Source organism: Perissodus microlepis, chromosome 5, assembly GCF_051167445.1.
Source record: "Perissodus microlepis isolate ML-2025 ecotype Zambia chromosome 5, ASM5116744v1, whole genome shotgun sequence".
Taxonomy (NCBI): Eukaryota; Metazoa; Chordata; class Actinopteri; order Cichliformes; family Cichlidae; genus Perissodus; species Perissodus microlepis.
The window spans coordinates 1,143,391-1,160,466 of record NC_140465.1 but is presented as its reverse complement, the minus strand read 5'-3'; the positions used below and the strand labels follow the sequence as shown (position 1 = coordinate 1,160,466).

Below are 17,076 nucleotides of genomic sequence, written 5' to 3'. Positions count from 1 at the left end.
AGACCACTGATCTATATTCACATATAATCAGTTATTTGACTGTTAGCCCCTCACCTAACCTCTAATGTGTGTAGATACTGACTTAAAATTTAAATGAACCAAATCAGTAGGTTCAGGTAAAAATAAAATCAACCCAATCAACAAACTGTGACCCAGGAAGATATACATGGAGTGGAAATGATAATACATTTAAAAATGATGTAATATGTAACCCGTTTGTAAGTTACGCCTGTCAATGTGTTGTGTTCTGGCATGTAAGTAAGAGGCAGGAGACAGCACTGGGTCTATGGGCTCTTTACTGCGGATCTGCAACACAGAATTAAAGTCCGTGATCTGTGAGTGTCGCGCGCCTGCTAGGACACCTCTAACGTGGCCATGCTGAAAGGAGCTGTGCCTTGCAGCTTTAACGCCACAATAATATAATAAATCAAATACAACAAATTATTTTAAAATATTAACTTAAGTTCTCAAAAAAACAAACAAAAAGCACAAAATAAATAATATATCACTGAAAAATCATCAAAAATAACTTATAAGAACAATAAACAAAACAATTAAAAACCAAATAAACAATCAGACAAATACAATTTAATAACCAGGACCCAATATTTTGGTGCTTATAGTTCAAACGTTATACTCAAGTACAATCATATTAATAAATGGCATCCAACAGGCGATATAACACTGTACCATAAAAACAATGAACAAAAATCCACATCCCAAAACATTAAAAAAAACATCTCCATACCTGCAACACAGAATTACAAGTCTGCGTTCTGTGTGTGTAGCGCGCCTGCTAGGACACCTCTCCTGACAAAGGAAAACAGTGCACGCTGTTAAAAAATAATACTGCAGCGATTCCTTTCACCTCCCGCTAGCGACCAGGCTAACTCAGCATGCTAACATTACAGCTGTGTTCTCGGCTAAAGCTCATTAAAAGACTTAAATTAGTGAACTCTGCTCTCCACGAAACCTACACCGAACGAGTCTCTTAACAACAGACAAAAACACAGCGGTTCAACTATATTCGCATTGCAGCTTGTGGTCTTAACAAACTTTAATTAGCCGAGAGCAACATGGCAGTCTGGTCTTTAAGTGATGACGTGAGGAATACTGCTTCCGGGCCCAAACTACCCTGCGTTTAATAAGGCTTTTGTGTTTTTAACATGTTGTAATGCTTTGTATCTTGTTCTATTTAATATCAAAAAGCCCCTAAAAACAGTCAGTGATCACTGTCGGCCTCTCTCGGTTTTTATTACCGCTTTTAATTTTAAAGCTCAGTTTTTAAAACCTTACGATGTAACTACAGCCCAGCCCATGCAGCAGTATATTAATGGCTAACCTCGTATTGTGGATGGATTATGTCAGTTGTTCTCCTGACTCAAGTTTGGTCTGTTTACAGCATCTTGCCATGCGATTGCATTTTCCCCTGACCATCGAGAATCCTCATGTTAACTTTTATCGAGTGGAAAAATGTCCTCCATTTGTTAGCGTTCATCCTCCAGCTTCACTGTTTATATTAAGCTAACATAGCTGTGTCACTAGCGATCACGTAGCACATCGTTATATACCAGCTAGCCAAAATTTAGTAACCCTAAGTCACTGCTGTTTAATTTTCTGTCTTCATTTTTGTCGTAAGTGATAGCAGAGCTGTACGTTTTAATTTGTTTCCGAAATTCCTCAGTCAGGACATGCTATATTGTATTTAGATGGAAGCTAGCGAGCTAGCTCTCTGCTAACTTCTAACTCCATTAAATGTCATAAATTCCATTATCATGGATGCCTGGATGTTAAACTTAATTGTTACACCTGGTAGAGCAGCCACACTGATCATTTTATTACAGATGAAAGAATTTAGACAGTTTTTCAACTCTCAGTGATGCCATAGTGATCATTTGACTTATGGACCTGCAGCGGAGTTTGGGCCCACACAAGGTTAATGACGTCAGACTTAAAGACTGGGTGACTTACCTCCGGCCATGCTGAAAGGAGCTGTGACCAGGGGCACGCATTCACGCGCCTACGTCACACGCAGCGCACACACACGAACACACACAGACCTATATTACATAGGCAGGGGATGAAGACGCAAAATGAAATATTGAATTAAAAAAAGGGGTGTTTTGGTGAAATTCACAAGTATTTAACACATATGTTACAAATACATAAAATGTAATCTTGTGTTCCATGCGACATGTCCTTTCTTACAAAAGACAAACTACTGAGAAGCATCTGAAGAATTTGCAACACAAATTTGTTTTCTTTTCTTTTCGTTGAAGTGCTTTGAGTGTTTGGATGGAGTAGAAAAGCCTATTTACCATGACTGGTTTTGCACCTACTTACACACATTTTTTAAAGGTGCAGGTATGGCCTTTTGATTGTTGCATTCTTTTTCTTTTGCTACCTCCTTACATCCTCCGGATACTTCCTTTGGTTTTAAAAGAACTGAAATGATTTCCAGCTGATTCCTTTTGGCGAGGCTAAGATATACAATACTATACAAAAGTCTTGAGCCAACCTCTTTTAATCACCCCGCTCTACTCTATATTTTGCTTCCAAGGAGCCATTGGTTAATTGGAAGCAAAACAAGTAGTCTTGAGCAGTAGTTCTTAAGGCCTTCTGAAAATTGTTTGCTTTTTCTCACTGTCACTGTCAGAGGAATATTATTCTCTTTGTTTAGCCACTTATCACTGACCAATTAATTATTCAAGCATGAAAATCACCATACTCAAGAGATTCACCGCCGTTGTGTCTATACCTAACAAAGAACCAATTTTAAACTGTAAAAAAACATTACTAACAACCTGTCACAAAACATAATCTGTTTCTTTAGTTTCTTTTGTTTTTTTTAAATGATAGTGATCCCAAATGTACTACCAATAAAATCACCTGGATAGAAAACCATACGATAGAACACAATCCGTCCATCATAGTCTATATGAATGAATGAATAGACCGCTGCCCAGAGCGTTAGAAGCACTGGGACAGTTGCCTGCTTCTTCCGGCTATCAATGGAGGCCGAGCCTGAAATTAAACCTTCAGTTTATCAATTAGCAGATCATCACTAGTTTATATTAGGGCTGGGTATCGTCACTGATTTCTAAAATCGATTCAATTCTGATTCACAAGGTCCCGCATCGATTCAATTCGATTCGATTTTGCCTCCGACAGTCAGAAATATTATAATTCTCATAATTTATCAGTACTGACACTTGTGAGACTTCATCAGAGGTGTGAGCCTCACAGCAGATGCCTTTGTGTCAAAGTAACTGAGGATAAAACAGAAAAACATGAAGGAGATTTTCCTGTCCTGGCCTTTTATAGCAGTTAACCTTAAAAATATTCTGCAGTAGAACAAAAACTGAAGAAAACCATGAATCAACATCTGAACATTACCTGATGCTGCTGAAATGAAGCAGAGCAAAGTTACAGAGGTTTGATTACAGACACAGCTAAGAGTTTAGCAATTTGGCATAATTTGTTTCAATTTCTTCGGTATTGAACAGCAGAAATAAGGGTTGTGTTGGAAGTCATTTTTGGAAAAAAAAAATAGTGGCCGACAGCACTGTAATAAACGGTAGACTGGTGTTTAATAAGTGAACAAATAATGCCAACAACTGAGATTTGAGATGGGAAACTGTTCTCTGAGTACACTGAGAGAGAGCTGTGCAGGAATTGTGATTTTATCGTGGTGGAAACAAAACAGCCAAAGTCTGTGGGAATTCATGAAGATGTTTGAGTAACATCAAGCGTAGTTTTGATCTGCTTTTGCTGCTGGTTCAGTCAATTTTGGTTGGAGAGTGACGAAACGTGCAGCTTCAGAATCTGTGAGCTGTCGGCTTTCAGCCCCGACGGTGGGTGAGAAAGCCGACATCTCACAGATTCTGATGCGTTGGGTCCACGCTCTGTGTTTACGTCTTTGTGTGGAATCCGTTTACCTGCTCTCATTTACTGTTTTAGCTGTTTGGTGGTTGTTGAAATAGTTTTGTGAGGTTTAAGCTGAGATTCTGGAGTTTTTGGCAAAATACATTTATATTTAAAAATCGATTCAGGATTTAATGAATTAATATTACGTTATTAAAGCTAAAATTGATTTTAAAATCGATAATGGAAACCCACCCCGAGTTTATATTATTGACTTCCATGGCTCAGATCAGAAAAATCAGGGCTTCAGGTAGTGGGATTCTACTACAATGAAACCGAGAGGACTTAATTGCTGGTCTTGATCACATATAATAATAATACATTTTATTTGAAAGCGCCTTTCAAAACACTCAAGGTCACTGTACAGAGTAGAATAAAAGCAACATAAAAGCAAGTAGTTTACAGAATCATAAAATCATAAGACATAAACAAATAAAATAGGAGAGTGGAAAGGTTATGTGGGATAAGCTATTTTGTACAAATGGGATTTGAGTTTGGACTTAAAGAGTGAGAAGGAAGAGATATTTCTTAAATCAGGAGGTTGGGAATTCCAGAGTCATGGAGCAGAGCAGCTGAAAGCCCTGCTCCCCATGGTGGCAAGACGGGGGGAAGGGACGGAGAGTGAAAGGGAAGAAGAAGATCTGAGACAACGAGATGGGGCGGTGATCTTAACCAGGTCAGAGAGATATGGAGGAGAGAGATGATGAATAGCCTTAAATGTGTACAAGAGTATTTTAAAATTGATACGATATTTGACCGGGAGCCAATGAAGCTGCTGCAAGGCAGGAGTGATGTGGTGGACAGAAGGGGTTCTGGTGATGATACGGGCAGCAGAGTTCTGGACGCGTTGGAGCTTGTGGGTGGATTTTTGAGTAAGACCAAAATGAAGTGAGTTACAATAATCAATCCGGGAAGTAACAAGGCTATGGACAAGAATGGCAGTGGCATGTGGGGTGAGAAAAGGACGGAGACGATTAATGTTGCGCAATTGAAAATATGCAGACCGAGTAACATTATTAATGTGTGAATTGAAAGATAGAGTACTGTCGAGGATGAGACCCAAACTTTTCACAGAGGAAGAAACGAAGACCGGTGAGTTATCGATAGTAGTAGAGAAACTGTTGGTTCTGGATAATGTTGATTTAGTGCCGACCAAGAGGAGCTCGGATTTATTACTATTGAGTTTGAAAAAATTAGAAGAGAACCATGAATTTAGTTCAGCTAAACAGAGGGTGAGGGAGGATGGGGGAAGAGCAGAATCAGGTTTAGTGGACAGATAAAGCTGGGTGTCATTGGCATAACAGTGAAAATGGATATTGTATTTACGGAAAATATGTCCAAGCGGTAGAAGGTAGATAATGAAAAGAAGGGGCACAGGACAGATCCCTGGGGCACGCCAGTGGTCAGAGGAAAGGGCTGAGAAGTGAAGGATTTGAGTTGAATGAACTGAGTGCGATGAGACAGGTATGATTTAAACCAGGCTAGTGGAGTATGGGAGAGACCGATGGAGGCTAGCCTACTGAGGAGAACGGAGTGAGAAATAGTGTCGAAAGCAGCGCTCAGATCGAGGAGAATAAGAATGGAAAGTAAACCGGAGTCAGCTGCCATAAGAAGATCATTGGTTATTTTTATAAGTGCTGTTTCAGTGCTATGGGACAGGAACTGTTCATACAGATTATTATTAGTGGCAACTATTTTCTCAAGAATTTTTGAAAGGACTGGTAGATTGGAAATAGGCCGAAAATTCTCAAAATTATTGGGATCTAGACCAGTTTTTTTCAATGTTGGGTTGATGGCGGCAATTTTGAGGGAAGCAGGAACAGTTCCAGTGGTAAGTGAAGAGCAGATGATAGCAGATATGAGGGGAAGCAAAGAAGGTAGACATGCCTTAACCAAAACTGTAGGAATGGGGTCCAGCTGACAAGTAGAAGGTTTTGACTTACAGATGAAATCTGAAATATCAGTAACTGAGGGGAGCTGGAAAGCAGAAAAACAGTGTGATGGGAGATGAATTACACAGGAAGAGCTAAATGGAACCTCGGAAACCAGGTCTTGGTGTATTTTGTGAATTTTCTCAATGAAAAATAACATTAAAGAATCACAAAAGGAGGACGAGTAAAGGTGAGCAGGTAAAAAATCTGGTGGCCTGAAAGAAGAGTTGAACAGTGAAAACAGTATCTTGGTTGAGTCGTCTTTTGAACAGATAATGGTGGAGTAGTAGGCAGATTTTGTTTGATTAATACACTCCTTCTAATACATAATATGATTATTAAACATTTCCTTGTGGATATTCAGACCAGTTTTCTTATAAAGGCGTTCAAGTCATCGTCCTTTTGCTTTCAGGAGCCTGAGTTCAGCTGTGAACCAGGGTGCTGACTGAGAGAATGATACAGATTTGGTTTTGAGTGGGGCAACAGAGTTTAGAATACTATTGAGACTAGAGTTATAATAGGAAACTAAGTCCTCTTGAGTAAACAGGTTATGAATGACCTAGAGAAAGCAAAAGAAAGAGTATCAGGAAAGAGTATCAGGAAAGAGTATCAGGATTGATTTTCTTAATATTCCGAAAAGAAATGGTACGAAGGTTCTTGGGTATAGAAAAGGTCATTTTGATATTGAAAGAAAGAAGCAAGTGGTCAGAAATTAGCAGTTCATCAGCTTTGCAGTTAAAAGGAGTAAGTCCAGAGCAACAATCTAGGTCCAAAGTATGGCCCTTAGTATGAGTAGGAAAGTTTATGTGTTGTTTAAAGCCAAAACTATCGAGGAAGGATGAGAAGTCTTTGGTGAGTGGATGATCACTGTTATCCATATGAATATTAAAGTCTCCCAGGAGTATTATATTAGGGGAAACAGTAGTTATGTGAGTCAGGAGATCAACAAAGTCACTTATGAAGACAGAATTAGACTTTGGAGGGCGGTAAATAACAGCTATGACAGTTGGAACAGGTCCTGAGAGTTGACAGACAATGGATTCAAAGGAACTGTAGACAGGTACAGACAACGGCGTGACTTTCCAGTTCTTGCAATAGATTACCGCGAGACCTCCACCACGGCCGGACTTACGAGGTTGGCAGGTGTAAACAAACCCCAGGGGGGTGGAGTCGTTGAGCGGCGAAAAGTCATTGGGCTGTTGCCACGTCTCGGTCAAACAGAAAAAGTCAAACTTACGGTCTGTGAGTAGATCCCGAATTAGAGGACCCTTGCTCGTAAGCGAGGCCGAAGTTGACATCGGTGTTGTCAGACTGGACAGAGGTGTTAGCCGACCTGGGCAGGGTGGCTAAAACACTGTGGTCAGCAGCCCTGTCGGGGTTCCGTGGAGGACGACATGAAGTGGACCAGAGGGACTGTATTGGCTTAGAGTCGTCATGGTGAAAATTCCGACGGGAGCCCTGGTGGATGTACTTTCGGCGAGGGAGGAAGGCGATATCTGAGTGGAGATGAAGCACAGCCAGCGGTGGAGAAGCCAGGTGGAAGCGGAGATGGAGAAGCTCGTCAGCTGAGTATTGGTGAAATCCAGTACTGGGTCGATAGACCAATGACATAAAAATCCAGACCCACACGATCAGGACGTAGATCCTGCCAGGCCACATCACGCACAGTCAGGTAAGCCAAACAGTCAGGTGTACGGATCCAAGTCGACAGCAAGTCGCGCCAGTGTTCACTCAACCGGAAATATAATACACTCTCCCCCTCACTGCAGTCACTCTCAACTTACTCTCCGTCATTACGCTCAGTCAGCCAGCTGCTTCTCTTCCTCCCTTTTAATTGTCTCATTTGTCTCCCACTGTCTGTCTTTTTCGCTCTTAGGTCTTTCTTATGTTTCATAAGCATAATCTGTGGGAGCGTGCTCAATCTAGTGAAATCGAGTTTTGGTGCTGCTGATGGTGGAAGATTTGCTTAAAGCTATAATCAATACTGGGAAACCATGGGGCCATTATGGAAATCAAGTGACATTAAAAGGTGCAGTGCTGGATAAATGCTGCTGATTGCTCAGCAGAAGCGCATAAACTCAGATCATGTTTTCACTTCAGTTAGTTTGAGTTTTGGTGTTCATTACAGTTTTTGTGTTTTTCAGATATTCCCAGGGTTTAATAGCTGGAAATCTAGAATATGCTTGAAATAATATATAATATTGGTGTAGAGTTTGTCCACTTAGCTCCTGTAGAGGAAGAGCCCCACATAAGGTTTCTGCTCTGAGCATCTTGAAAGGGAAATGGACCGTGATTCCAAGCTGCATGTTTAACTTCCTTTTTCCTCTCCTCAACAGCTAAGCTCAAAGTTTACAGCCCCTCAAGAATCTGGGTTAGGGTACAATAATGTATTTACACTCCTGTCAATAAGCAAATATTGCTTCATATATTGATATTGATATTGGGCTGTAAACTGTGACAAATCGGTTCTTCAAGGTTTATCATAGAGTTGCACAAACATCAGTGAAAGCAAGATGTCACCAGATGTGAACATTATGATATTTTTATTTTCAGAGGAGACCAATTTAACACTAAATTCAATTCAATTCAATTCAATTTTATTTATATAGCGCCAAATCACAACAAAAGTCGCCTCAAGGCGCTTCATAGATACAGAGAAAAACCCAACAATCATATGACCCCCTATGAGCAAGCACTTTGGCGACAGTGGGAAGGAAAAACTCCCTTTTAACAGGAAGAAACCTCCGGCAGAACCAGGCTCAGGGAGGGGCGGGGCCATCTGCTGTGATTGGTTGGGGTGAGAGAAGGAAGACAGGATAAAAGACATGCTGTGGAAGAGAGACAGAGGTTAATAACAGATATGATTCAATGCAGAGAGGTCTATTAATACATAGTGAGTGAGAAAGGTGACTGGAAAGGAAGAACTCAATGCATCATGGGAATCCCCCGGCAGCCTACGTCTATTGCAGCATAACTAAGGGAGGATTCAGGGTCACCTGGTCCAGCCCTAACTATATGCTTTAGCAAAAAGGAAAGTTTTAAGCCTAATCTTAAAAGTAGAGATAGTTTCTGTCTCCCGAATCCAAACTGGAAGCTGGTTCCACAGAAGAGGGGCCTGAAAACTGAAGGCTCTGCCTCCCATTCTACTTTTAAATACTCTAGGAACAACAAGTAGGCCTGCAGAGCGAGAGCGAAGTGCTCTAATAGGGTGATATGGTGCTACAAGGTCATTAAGATAAGATGGGGCCTGATTATTTAAGACCTTGTATGTGAGGAGCAGGATTTTGAATTCAATTCTGGACTTAACAGGAAGCCAAAACAGGAGAAATATGCTCTCTCCTTCTAGTCCCTGTCAGGACTCTTGCTGCAGCATTTTGGATTAGCTGAAGGCTTTTCAGTGAGTTTTTTGGACATCCTAATAATAATGAATTACAGTCGTCCAGCCTGGAAGTAATAAATGCATGAACTAGTTTTTCAGCGTCACTCTGAGACAGGATATTTCTAATTTTAGAGATGTTGCACAAATGGAAGAAAGCAGTCTTACATATTTGTTTAATATGTGCGTTGAAGGACATGTCCTGGTCAAAAATGACTCCAAGGTTCCTCACAGCGTTACTGGAGGCCAAGGTAATGCCATCCAGAGTATGAATCTGGTTAGATACCATATTTCTAAGATTTTCAGGGCCGAGTACAATAACCTCAGTTTGATCTGAATTAAGAAGCAGAAAGTTAGCGGCCATCCAGGTCTTTATGTCTTTAAGACATTCCTGCAGTTTAACTAATTGGTGTGTGTTATCTGGCTTCATGGCAAACAGAAATACGTCCCACCTCTTTCTTTACCCTTTCACAATCATACTCATGCTGCGCTACAGAGGAGAGTGAACACTAGAAATATAAAATGTGTAAAAAGGAATAGTTTGACTGTTCATATGGAATTATGTAATAACAGACTGAACTTTTTTCAGGAAAATGTTTGACGTTAAGGAATCCCTGTGTTTTTATATTCAATAAACAGAGGAAGATCTTGCAGTGGCATTAGACAAGTTAAAGCACAGCTATAACTTCTTTCCTTTTTTAATTTTTTCATAATAAACCAAGGTATCATCACTTGATCATTTTACATTTCTTTAAACTTTCTGTTCCTTTAAAGGTCACCTCACTGTCCTCACTGTCAGCATCAGGCACAAGGAGAACATGCAATGTGTGCACGGAAAGGTCCCTGCCAGTATTTGAACCAGCAACCTTCTTGCTTTGTGGTGCATTGCATCAGCTACGTAATCATCTCTGAGGAATGGCTTATTTGAAGATTGGTCATCATAGGACAGAAACAGCACTAGTGAAAGTCTGTGCCCCATTAACAATGGCTGGAGCTTGTAAAGCTGAGAGACCAGCAGCATACAGTTGAGTTTTTTGCACATGTTCATAGTGGATAAACGTCTGGTCTTTAACAGCAGACTGATGAGAGATAAACATGTGAGACAAGCTGCTACTGGCTCTGCTTTTACTGTCCGAAGTTAGTTATAAACTGATGTAACAGTAGCTAGCAACTAGACAAGACATCTCTGAGAAAACAATTGTTTGACGTTTAACCATCCTTTTTCTTTTTTGCATCAAGATGTAAGCCTCTGTTTCTGAGCTAAAAGCTCTGGTCCTCAGTGTCCTCACCCAACATCCAGACTGACAGCAGAACAACTACTAGCTCAGTGTTCCAACATTTGGAAGAAGCATCTGCTATCATAACTGGAGATAGATGAGGTACAACAACCTTTCCGAGATTGTGTACTGTTACGTCCCCTGGCTAGCCTAGGGGATAGGGGGGGCTACCATAAATTTAAAATAGTGAAGGAGGAGTCAAGATGGCAGTTTTTAAAGGTTTATTTTCTGCTAGTCTTAAAAGTTCTGGTTCAGACTGACATGTAACTTAAGGGAGAGCCAAGGCCAATGTGACAAAGAAAACATCCCTGACAGAAAATAAAAGGAACTTACCTAACTCCAAAAAATCACGAAATATACAACCTACAACGATAACCTAGCTAACCAACACATAAACAGGAGAAAACAAGTGATCACAAAACAAAAGGCAGTTCTCCCCTACAGGCAGTCTGAACACTCAAAGGCATGTAAGCCTGCACAAGTATGGCAGTTTGTGCCACATCCTCATTGCCACATACTCTTAGGGTCCTGTTGATCTTATGTAGTTCAAGGCATTCTGAAATCCACATGTGAGGGATTGAGTCATACGCTTTCTTGAAATGAACCTGATGTGACCTGATGTTCTGACTCCCTTTTGCTCTAGAATTTGTGTTGCACCTCATCAATCTTCAGTTGTGATAGCAGTTGCTTCTTCTGAATGTTGGAACACTGAGTTATCAGTCTAGGTGTTGGATTCCAAGGTTGGTCCCACATCCTCTTCATATAACCCCTTCTGCTTGGGTTACTTGTGTAGTAGCATTCCAACAGCGCCCTATTCTCATCCCTTGTCCACTTGGGCCTTCTTGTTCCTCAACAACTGATGCAGTCCTTGCTAATTATTCTGTCCAGATAACTTAAAAACTGAAGAAAAATTGTGATTGTTTGATTAGCAATGTGATTACTGAATTTAGAAGATGTAGCACACAATAAACACATACAATGTGACACAGTAAGGTGTTTGTTTTTAAAATCAAACAGATAGATGTGGAGTATTTTTTGTGTATGAATCTATTTGGATTCGCAGCTGTATTAACATTTCTCTGATTATATAGTTTATGGGTTACATCAATATCATCACTACTGAGCCTGGTGCCACAGTGGAGCAAATATTAAAGAAGAAAGTTTAGATCGGTACAAAAATTTCCATTTTATCCACATGAAATTCAGGAACCTCGGCATTGTAATTTTCAACCCTAAGAGCTACTGAGTGAAGTTCCAAAGCAGAGAAATAATGAAGCGCTTGTGTTCTGACCTTTGTGTACACATTATTCATTTGAGTTTATGTATATCAGTGTCCCATTGGTCCTTACATTGTAGGAGCCTGAACAATTTCTTCTTTTCTTTGAAGTCGGCTCCAAGTTTTTTTTTAATGGCATCACTGTGATTTGTAATGTGCTGATACTTGTGTACATGGTGGAGGTCTTCGTTTTGTTTTATTTTCAGTTTTTATATTTAATGAGTTTTTAACCTCAGCAATGTGCCATAAATGTACCAGTATAACCACAAATATAATGAAAACCTTGATTTGGAAGAAAAAAGAAAAACTATATCTTCTTACTATGAATTTAAGGGCGACTAATAATCTTAAGGGCGACTTAAGATTATTGCTCTGTCTAAAGTGAGCCATTAGTTGACATATTTTAACCACACTGACCAAATGTGATGTCAGTAGAACAACACGGCATTGTACATTCAGGCTGTAGTGATGAAACTGTTAAAAGTTATTTGAATAATGTTGAATTTCTACTGCAGCACCGCTTGTGCCACTGTTTCCCTTTCTCTATCCTGACTGATGCTGAGGCTATTTGTATTTGCTTAAGCAGCAATCTGACAGGAAAAAAATATATATTTGTGTGGAAGAAGAATTAACCTTTAGATTAAATTATCATCATGACATGTCATTATGAGGTAGGCTCTAATAATGCCAGTGTCCACTGTGAAAAGACAGCCAGTCTACTGCTAAGGCCTCTCACTGGAGCCATATTTGCTTTATCTCAAATCTCCGCTTTTGTTTCTCGTCTTTTCTTTTTGTGTCAAAGGCATGAGCGGATGAGGTTACCTGTATAATTTACTTCCCAAGTCATTGATCCTGTGCAGATTGATTCCATCTCAAATTTAGCTTTCAGATTGGCACTGACTCCATTACAAAGTAACTACGGGATGGGTCAATAAGTGGAAGCTGTACCAGTAATGTGGAGAATGAATGTAGATTCATTGGAATGCACCATTAAGCACTGGCGGATCGTGTGGTTGGTACGTGGGGGTGATGGAGGGGCTGGAGGGGCTGGACATGGATCATTTTGTCCCGTGTTCAGTCAACAGTGATGGGAACAGAATAGAGGACAAAGTACTACTCTGGTAAATTCATCATCTCCTCATTTTCATCTCTCCTATAATGGCAAGTTGGTGTGTGTGTGTGTGTGTGTGTGTTTGTAGGTGTGTGTGTGTTTGTGTGTGTGTTAAAATATGCCCAGCTGTCAGTCTGACCTAATCAGGAATGAGACGTCATTCTTCTGTTTCCATGCTCCATGCACCACAGACAGAAAGATGAGGCTTTAGAGGCTGATAGGGGCTTTGGCGGAAGACAGTTATGTATGTATATAGCCGAGGAGGGGAACAACGCAAGAAACAAAATGAAGATGGAAAACAGAGGCGAACCTCTGGCCTCACTGAACCTTATGCCAATGCCAATGGGGTCTTTGTGCAGTCATTGTTTTGATGTGCTGGACTGTCTATGCAAAGAGAGTTGATGGTAAAGGCATATTTGAGCAGAGTTCATCACGGGCTTTTCTGAATCAAAAAAGTTTGTTGCGGTGAGCCAATATCCACTGGATGCATGAATGTGCTAAGATTGATATATTGGACTGCTGTGCTTGTAATTCCCAACAACCCCCCCTAAAAAAAAAACAAATACAGAAACTATGTAAATAAAGGAGAAGGGCATGATTTGGGGGTAGCATGGCATGTTTCAGAATCAGAATCGCGTTTATTGGCCATGTATATGCACAGACACATACAAGGAATTTGGTGAATCTCAACAATGTAAGCAACACAATTCACCCACACACACACACACGTGCGTGTGTGGATATATACAGCTACACATGCATACACATACATACACAAACATACATAAACATACACAAGCTGTGTAAACCAACCATAAAAAAAACAACCATCTAAATCGTATATACATAAAACACAGGATGACAGAAATGAAATGAAGTGAAACGAATACCACAGAATGTACATAAGGTGCAGTTGCAGTCTGGCAGTGGGAGCAGTGTGACAGTTCAACTGTTTAGGAGGGAGATGGCGAGGGGAAAGAAACTGTTCCTATGTCGGGTGGTCCTGGTCTGGAGGCTTCTGTACTGTCTGCCAGAGGGCAGCAGGTCAAAAAGTCTGTGTCCAGGGTGAGGGGTCTGTGATGATTTTCCCTGCCCGTTTCCTGGTTCTTGAGAGGTGCAGGTCCTGGATGGAGGACAGTGGGGTGCCGATGATCTTCTCTGCTGCCCGTACAGTCCGCTGCAGTCTGCTCCTGTCCTGTTTAGTGGCTGCACCATACCAGACTGTGATGGAGGAGCACAGCACAGAGTCAATGACTGCAGGGTAGAACTGGATCAGCAGCTCCTGTGGAAGACTGTACTTCCCCAGTTGTCTCAGGAAGTACATCCTCTGCTGGGTCTGTTTGAGGATGGAGTTGATGTTGGTCTCCCATTTCAGGTCCTGGGAGATGGTGGTACCCAGGAACTTGAGGATCTCCACAGTCGACACCGGGCTGTCTGATATGGTAAGGGGGTGCAGTGTTGAGGGATGTCTCCAGAAGTCCACTGTCATCTCTACAGTCTTAAACGTGTTCAGCTCCAGATTGTGCTGACTGCACCAGAGTACCAGCCGCTCAACTTCCTGCCGGTATGCAGACTTATCACCATCCTTGATGAGTCCACTGATGGTGGGTCATCTGCAAACTTAAGGAGTTTAACAGCCAAGTTCTTGGAGGTGCAGTCATTGGTGAAGAGGGAGAACAATAATGGTGAGAGGACACATCCTTGAGGGGCACCAATAGGGCTTTGGAGTTGACGCCACGCCGCAGTGCATTGTGGCATCGCGGCACCATGTCAGAAGGCAACAAATCAAAACAAACACACTGTGTTGGAAGCAGGACTGCCAGAACCATGCTTAAAATCAGTGCAAAAGGGCTGTATCGCGACCGATTGCGCCCAGAAGCCAAGAGACGGTACTTGGAAAAAATAGCGTGCATCGGTAATGTGGACCCGTATGAAATAAGGCAGTGGAGTGGAAACCCAGACAGCCTACCACCGTTGTCCTATCCCGATATCTTCGCGTACCTTGTCTGTGAAGTCATAGGGGAAATCATTTTCGGAATTATAAATTCCTGGAGGCGCACATCTGATTCACAAACGGTTGGGTACAAAATTTGGCAGTTTTTAAGCCTCCACGTTGTGAGTACGTTGACCATATGACCAAGATACAGCCAGAGGTTGCACATAACATTGACTTCTACTCAGCACCTGCCCCAAAATTTGCTCTAGATGAATGATTCATGATTGATGCCAGCTGTGCCAGCTGTGCGTTGCCAAGTACTTGCTAAGTACTTGTGAACAGATCTTGAATTAAAAAAAATTAATAACATATTTTTTTCTGTTTTATTGAAACCACTTTACAGAAAGTACAATTATTTACAATGAACTGTACTGAAACAGTTTTATGAATATTCAACAAGAGCAAGTTTCATTTGGCCCTGGTTTGACAACCACACTGGGGCACATATTCACCAAAACACAGCACACCTTAACAATCTTATCAAGCAGTGTTGTGTCTTCACCCTCACATGATATGAGTAATCGGATTGGCATTGTAGTGTGTAGCATTTTGAACTTGTTACGCAAACTACCTATTACTCGCTCAACATGAATTCTCAGGTGGGCAATTGCTCTCATTTGGGGATGGCAGAGAACTCGATATCCGCTCGTCTGACCGCTGCAATCCAAGCCTGACGTCTTCGTTTAGTATTATCGGATACGATAAACGATGAAAAGAGAGCCCATTTTCCAGCTTCTTTCCTTCCCTATCGTGTGATCTACCGTTGCAACCGACAGTACGTACGAACCATAGCTGACGCTTCTGTGTGCTTTGTCTGGCCTGCTGTCATGGCGGGAGGGGGCGTGGTCGTTGAGTCTTGATTAGGGAGGGTGAGGTGGGAGGGGGGAGGTGTGACAGGTGTGTTGGGGGTCAATGTCTGAAACAATGGCTCTGGGGAGGGGAGGGTGAGGCGTGGGAGTCTGTCCGTCTCAAACCTGCAGTAGAATGTATTTAGCTCGTTGGCCAGGTCTTTGCTTGCTTCAACAGTGGGTGGGGGGCGTCTGTAGCTGGTGATATCCCGCAGGCGCTTCCACACTGATGCAGGGTCGTTGGCTGAGAGCCGTTCTTTCAGCTTCTGGGAGTAGATGCTTTTAGCTGCTTTGCTTTGGCTTGCTTGTACATGGCCCTGTCACCACTTCTGTAGGCGTCCTCCTTGGCCTTACGAAGATGTTGGAGTTTAGGAGTGAATCATGGATTGTTGTTGTTGTATGTGCAAAAGGTCTTTGTTGGCGTACACACATCTTCATAAAAACTGATGTATGATGTCACAGTGTCCGTCAGCTCATCCAGGTTCTCAGATGCAGCTTCAAAAACAGTCCAATCAGTGCAGTCAAAACTGTCCTGCAGTTCCTGCTTTGCTGCGTTAGTCCACTTCTTCACAGTTTTGACTACAGGCTTGGCAAGTTTGAGTTGCTGCCTATAAACTGGAATAAGATGGACCAGGCAGTGATCAGAATGTCCAAAAGCTGCCCGGGGCACAGAGCGATAGGCATCTTTTAAAGTGGTGTAACAGTACTGTTCTCACAGTACTGAAGGGAAATCTCCATCAGTTCTTTCATGCATACATGTTCTGCATGGGATTTGCCTCTAATCAGTCCCTTCACTGCTCTGGCACTGAGCGTGAGGTGTGGGGTGTTTTATTCCACCACACAAGATTACATGAAGGTGTACACAGCAGAGGAGCGGCTCATTTGGTGGGCAGACAGACAGGTGACATTTCATCACTGACAAAACAGTTCTATCATCAGAACCTCCAGCCGCTCACATCACAACAGGCTACGCAGCTTTGATCTGAGCTCCTTTTTTAAAAAAGCCACTTATCCATTACCAGAATTCAGTAAAGCCACTCTTTGTCATTCAGTTGAGCTGCCTGTCTAGACTTTACTGAATAATAATGCCTCTGAGGCAAAATTGTTTCAGAAGTCCTACATTCAAAATGAAGTTAAATCCAACTACAGAGCTGCATTTGCTCTCTTTTACCCATAAAAAATGTACTTTACACAGCCGCACCGTTTGATGTCGAGCCTCGCTTTTGTTTGTACTGATGGGATTAATTAAACATTCTATTTCACATTAATGCATTGTGTTTATCTGAAAATTTGCACTGAGCATATAAAAATAAAGGCAAACACCCAAGCTATGGCTA

The 17,076-nt window shown here is 41.6% G+C and overlaps 1 protein-coding gene across 2 annotated transcripts in view; it reads left to right on the top strand.

The window, feature by feature from the left end:
* Window positions 1–17,076, top strand: part of LOC146386340 (receptor-type tyrosine-protein phosphatase gamma-like) — a 362,095-nt gene that overhangs the window by 37,677 nt on the left and 307,342 nt on the right. The window lies entirely within an intron of this gene.